Source organism: Chionomys nivalis, chromosome 1 (assembly GCF_950005125.1).
Source record: "Chionomys nivalis chromosome 1, mChiNiv1.1, whole genome shotgun sequence".
Taxonomy (NCBI): Eukaryota; Metazoa; Chordata; class Mammalia; order Rodentia; family Cricetidae; genus Chionomys; species Chionomys nivalis.
This window is the reverse complement of record NC_080086.1, coordinates 134,604,685-134,610,805: the sequence shown is the minus strand read 5'-3', so window position 1 is coordinate 134,610,805 and position 6,121 is coordinate 134,604,685.

Below are 6,121 nucleotides of genomic sequence, written 5' to 3'. Positions count from 1 at the left end.
TTTGTAGAGAAATCATCCTTCATTCACTCTCAAAAAGAACTCAGGAGGTAAAGCCCTATACATCTTATATGTTGGAAAACATCTTGATTTGACTCTTCTTGTTTTGTTTGGAGACAGGGTTTCTCTTTGTAACAGTCCTGGCTGTCCTGGAACTCACTCTGTAGACCAGGCTAGCCTCAAACTCACAGAGATTTTCCTGCTTCTGCCTCCCGGTGCTGGGATTAAGGCATGTGCCACCACCTCCTAGCTTCTACTCTCACTCTTGGTTTTTTTTTTTGTTTGTTTTTGTTTTGGTTTTGGTTTTTTTTGGTTTTTTTTTTGTTTTGGTTTTTTGAGACAGGGTTTCTCTGTAGCTTTGGAGCCTGTCCTGGAACTAGCTCTTGTAGACGAGGCTGGTCTCGAACTCACAGAGATCCGCCTGCCTCTGCCTCCCAAGTCTCCCCAGATTAATCTCCTGGGATTAAAGGCGTGCGCCACCACCGCCCGGCTACTCTCACTCTTGATAGCTATGTTTTCTGGGTTCAAATTTTATTTTTCCTTAGAGTTTTGACACACTTTAATATCTTCTTGCTTTTACTTTCTGATAAGACGATTCCATCTGATTCCTGATAATTGTTATGTTCTCTCACTCTTTGAATCTCCTCATGACTTGTTCACAGTGATGTAATTTTAAGTGTGATTTCATCCACTGTCATCATTTGTGGGGCTTTTTTCTAATTTTATTTTTTCTACATGCCTAGGTGATTTTGACTGCATGTGTGTCTATGCACCCCTTGTGTGCCTGGTACCCATGGAGGCTGGAAAAGGGGATCTGATCCCTGGAGATGGAGTTACAGACAGTTGTGAGCCACCATGTAGATGTTAGAAATTGCACCTGGGTACTCTGGAAGAGCAGCCATTGTCCTTCCAGTTTTTGAAGTTGTTGAGTCTTCTGGCCTGTCCTGATTTTCTTTTATTCAGTTTCCCTCTCCTTGCCTCTCTAACCACCATTTGACTCAGTTTCTACACAACGGACTATTTTAGATGTCATAAAACTAAAGCAGTGCTTGTCCTGTGATTGACATCACACTTGGTTTAATGCCCTACAGGTTCATCCATGTTGTGGCAGACAGCACACACTTTTTCTTGTTAAAGGTTAAATATCATTCTCAATGTATACGCACATTTCCTGTAATCACTCATTCACCAGTGAGAATTTAGATTATTTGTAGTTTGCCTATTGTGGATAATTTTCTTGGAACACAGGACTGCAGACAATCTCTTTGACATCCTGAATTCAGTTCCTTCTCCTATCTGCCCAGATGGGATTGATGGATCATATGATAGTTCTATTTTTAACTTTTTTTTTTTTTTTGAGGAACCTCTATGCTGTTTTTTCTTCTTCTTTCCATACTGTTTTCCACAGAGGGTGTGCAAATTCACATTCCTACCAGCGGTGTGCACTGCTTTCCTATTCCGCACGTTCTGTGACACTGTGGTTTTAATTTACATTTCCACGATAGTGATGCACATCTTTTCATGTGCTTAATGACCACGTGTTTTGGAAAAATGTTGATTCAAGATTTTGGACCATTTTAAAATGAGATAGGCTTTGTTTCCCAAGTGCTTTCTGTGTAGAACTTCATGTTCTCTGCTTCTGGAAAAATCTTTTCTTAAAAATTGCTTAAATTACAGTGAGAGATGGGGGAGAAGTGGGGCAAGGGAGAAGGAGATGGAGGAGAGACTTGCATGTTGAGGTCAGAGGACAACTCAGAGAAGTTTAATCTCATTTTCTACCACGTGGGTCCTGGGGTCCAAACTCCTGTTTTCAGGCTTTTTGGCAAGTGCCTTTACCCACAGAGTCTGTTTCAAAAACAAAAAGTAATACACGCACATAAGTTTAAAAATAATTGAGGTGCTGAGCAGTGGTGGTATGCCTTTAATCCCAGCAGTTGGGATGCAGAGACACGTGAATCTTTGTGAATTTGAGGCCAGCCTGGTCTACAGAGTGAGCTATAGAGAAAAAGAACTGAGGTTATAGCCCTGTGCTTGTCTATCAAAGCTTTAGATCCAGCCCAAAGGGGAAAAAGAAAGAAAAAAAGAAATGAAGGAAGGAAAGGGGTCTGGAGAGATGACTCAGTAGTTAAGAGCCTTGATTGCTCTTCCAGAGAACCCAAGTTCAGTTCCTGTCACCCACATGATGGCTGACAACCATCTGTAACTCCAGTTCCAGGGGGTCTGACACCCTTTTCAGACCTCCATTGGCATTGTGCATACATGGTGTACACACATACATGCAAGTATAATACTCAGACACATTAAAAATAATACATAAAAGTAAAGTTAAGGGTGTCTTATCTAAGCTACTCCCAAGGTCAAACCTCTTATTTCAAAAAAAAAAAAAAAAACAAGCAAAAATATACTTAAATATCCTGACCGTTGGTCAGGGTGGAGTGGATCTACCTGTATGGGTCATCTTAATGTCAAAAGACCAAACAACCACACCCTAGGCCACACTGTTGTCAACAACATTAAAGAAGCTCTGACCTTCAGAGAAGGTTAAAAAAAATAGACTCACATTTTTGGGCTTCCACACACTGCCAGGCATTCCCCCATCCCCCCTTCTTTCTTCTTCTTCTTCTTCTTCTTCTTCTTCTTCTTCTTCTTCTTCTTCTTCTTCTTCTTCTTCTTCTTCTTCTTCTTCTCCTTCTCCTTCTCCTTCTCCTTCTCCTTCTCCTTCTCCTTCTCCTTCTCCTTCTCCTTCTTCTTCTTTTTGACAGGGTCTCTCTGTGTAGCTGTCCTGGAATTCTCTATGTGGACCAGGCAGTCCTCAAGTTCACAGAGATCCACCCATCTCTGCTGGAATTAAAGATATATGCCTTCATCCGTGGTTTTGCCTGTCTTTGTGTGGCCATTTTTGTTATGTGTATCTCTCTCATCTTCCAGGTTTTGCTTAGAAGGGTGCCAGTCACTGGATTTAGAGTCTACTTCAGGATAATGTCATCTTGAGATCCTTAACCAGGTTACATAGGCAAAGTCTTATTTCCAAATAAGGCAACATCTACAGTGAACAGAATTGGAACTCAGACACAGCCTTTTTGGTGACACCCAATTCACCACCATATCCACGGGAAGATGATGGATAGGGAATTGAATGTACAAGTTTTACGTTCAAGGGAAGGACGAAGGTTGGAGGCACACAATTGTGGCCATCAGCGCACGGATGGTGGCTGAGCTTTATAGAGAAAGAAGAGCCCCAAGGAACCATGTCAGAGAGTGGGGGCAAATGAGGAAGATTAAAGACAAAAGACACAAAATTAGAAGGCGGGGGCATGTGAGGTTATGGAGGATGGTAATGATGATGCACATTTACATTGTATGGAGGATCTGGTATCCTCTCTAGTTCGAGAGGGGTGTGTGTGAAAGCTCCTTTGCCTGGAAAGAAAGTAACAATGGCTACTTTCTAAAAAATACTTTTGTTTTTAAAGAAAATTAAAAACTATTTGTCTAATATCTATCTATCTATCTATCTATCTATCTATCTATCTATCGATCGATCGATCGATCTATACATCCATCATCCATCTACCTATTTTCTTTTCAAGACAGGGTTTCTCCGTGTAACCCTCACTGTTCTGGAACTCAGTCTGTAGATCCACCTGTCTCTGCCTCCCAAGTGCTGGGATTAAAGGCGTGCACCACATCTAGGAAGGAATTTTTTTTAAGGGAGAAATAATAGAATGTTTATGTTGATAGTGAGGAAGTTAAGAGGTGAAAATTGATGCTAGCAAGGAAAGGGAAGACTTTCTCAATTAAGTGACATCCCGGAGTTAAACAGGCAGGGGGAGATATAACCTAGAACTGAAAGGGAGGCTGGCCTTTGGAACTGGGGCAGTTTGGTGTTTCTGGGAGCCTGTGACAATTCTTTGTTGACTGCTTCTGTTTCCTTGGGAAATAGGAAACAGGGTCACCTGCAGAAAATATGGATGGCGAGAACAAGGGTATAGAAAGAGGTGCGAGGTAAGGGGAGTTGTGAGTTAATATCTCACAATTATGGCTACAGTTGTACTAGGGAACAATGCTGGCCTCAAACTCACAGAGATCCATCTGTCTCTGCCTCCCAAGTGCTAGGATTAAAGGCATGCACCACCACGGCCAGGCCAAGGGAACAACTATTTCCTAACTTGGAAATATTGACCTCTCAAGTAAAGTTAGGAACTGTGAACTGAAAGCGAGCAGAAGTCCCAGTAGTGTCTGGCTTCTCTCTAGCTCCTTTCAGGTGTTTATGGGTGGAGAGCTAGACTTTGCTCAGTTGCAGTTCTTTTTTTTTTTTTTTTTTGGTTTTTCGAGACAGGGTTTCTCTGTGGTTTTGGAGCCTGTCCTGGAATTAGCTCTTGTAGACCAGGCTGGTCTTGAACTCACAGAGATCCGCCTGCCTCTGCCTCCCAAGTGCTGGGATTAAAGGCGTGAGCCACCTCAGTTGCAGCTCTGCCAGAGGTGTATGAGAAAGCGAGAAGGAGTAAGGATTACAAAGATAGAGTTAAATGACAAATGAAGAGGGGCTGGAGAGATGGCTCAGTGGGTCAGTGCGCTGACTGCTCTTCCAGGTTCAACTCCCAGCACCCACATGGCAGCTCACTACTGTCCCTAACTCCAAGATCTGACACCCTCACACAGACACACATGCAGGCAAAACACCAATGCAAATAAAAATAAACAAATTTTAAAAAAAAGCTGGGAGGTGGCGGTGCATACCTTTAATCCCAGCACTCAGGAGGCAGAGGCAGGCGGATCTCTGTGAGTACAAGGCCAGTGTGGTCTACAGAGCGAGTTTCAGGGCAGGCTCCAAAGCTACGGAGAAACCCTGTCTCGAAAAAAACAAAAAACCAAACAAACAAGAAAGAAAGAAAGAATGAATGACAAACAGCGGAGGAAGGGAAATGGATCTAAGAGTTAATATGCGTGGGGACAGAAGGGCCGTCTGGATGTCTCCACGCTCTCTCATTAGGTAAGGTGAGAAATACAGCTGTCTGCTCTTTCCTTGCCACATACTGTAGGGTAAAAAGGCCCATCAAAGAAACACACCCAGGCCCTGAAATTTGAACCAAAGAAACACATTCTGCCCCTGACCAACTCCATACAAAACAAGCCAATCCCTGAGGATGAAATCCAACCAATCTCTGAGCTTGTTCAAGCTCAGGAATTGAAATCCTCCCAATTCCCTCCCTGTAAATCTCCAGCTGGAAAAAACACTCCCCTAAGAAGCCCTAGAGAAGACCTGTGCCTGTTCAGTTTGCTCCTTGCCCTTTTCCAGCATGGCATAGATGGTGGAAAATCTTTTTTTTTAAATTATAAACCGATTGACCTATTAACTTAGGCTTCTTATTAACTCTTATAACTTATATTAGCCCATAATTGATGACATAAGTCACAAAACAATCCCACACCAGTTCAGAATTATGAATAATAAAAGGGTTATTTATTTAAGGAGAAAACTTACAGATCACTGTCCTAGACAACAGTCCTCTGTGCAAACAGGAAAAGAGTCTAGCAGCCAGAAGCGGGAGCATAAGCAAGAGAACAGGCACATGGTTCCCACTGCCTTTACAGTATAAGAGACCACGCCCAAGTGGGCTGGTATCTTAAAAGCTATTGGCTGAAGGGACAGAATGTGGTCCCACAGCACACAATTTTTGTTTATTTTAGCCACGTGGCTCGATACCTTATTTGGCAACACAGTCACATCTTGCTTCCTCTGTGTCTGGGTCATGATTGCAGAATGAGCTTTTCTCTTCCCATAATTCTCCTGTTCTCATTTCCCCGCCTCTACTTCCTGCCTGGTTGCCCCATCTATACTTCTTGCCTGGCTACTGGCCAATCAGCCTTTTATTAAAATAATACAAGTGACAGAATAAAAGACCACTGTTCCACAGCACCCCCCCTTTTTAAACAAGAACTCTGAATCTGATATCATTTTTTTAGCTTTTTGTCTGACCATTATTCATAGTAAATTGTAACCAGCATTCTAAACAAAGGAAAATATCCATAGTTCATTTTTTTTGGGAATGTGGGCATATTTTTCCAGGCTACTTCCTGATGAAGGTGCAGTTAATCTTATGGGGACCTAAAGAAAATTTAGAAT